Source organism: Buceros rhinoceros, unplaced genomic scaffold, assembly GCF_000710305.1.
Source record: "Buceros rhinoceros silvestris isolate BGI_N320 unplaced genomic scaffold, ASM71030v1 scaffold27815, whole genome shotgun sequence".
In the NCBI taxonomy this organism is placed as follows: Eukaryota; Metazoa; Chordata; class Aves; order Bucerotiformes; family Bucerotidae; genus Buceros; species Buceros rhinoceros.
In genome coordinates this window covers 21,868-22,413 of record NW_010415039.1, presented here as the reverse complement: position 1 = coordinate 22,413, position 546 = coordinate 21,868, and positions in this window count along the sequence as shown.

Genomic DNA, 546 nt, shown 5'->3' with positions numbered 1-546 from the left:
TGAGGTCCTTGGTGTGCCGTCCGAGCGCAATTGTTCTGCGTCCGTTCCCTGCAGGGGAGCGGGCGCAGGCCCTGAGCTGCTTTGGCCGAGCTGCCGGAGAGGGTTTGGTCCTGGCGGGTGTTTCGGGAGCTGCAGGGCTGCAGCCCCACCGGGGCAGGCTCGGCCACTCTCCCACGGGACCGTGTCCATGCACCCCTCCTCTCCATCACCACTGGCCCCTCGTCTCGCTGAGCACCGATGAGTTTTGCTCAAGGACACGCGGTGTTTCCTTTTTAACTCTTTTTCTCACTTCTCCTCCCAGTTGTGGGGAAATGAACTCTTCTGTATTTCAGGCCAGAAGGTGGATGTTTGGGGAGGATGAGGAGCATGTTACAAGGCAATTAAAACCCACCCCTGTATTTGCTGTAGTTTATACAGCTACAAACCAGCTGGTGTAATCAAAGCTTCAGGGGGTTTTATTTGTTCCAGCAAATCAAACAGAAGGAAACGGCTCCATCTGAGTGCTCAGGCACTGCACAAGGGACTGCCGCATCGGAGGGGCCTCGC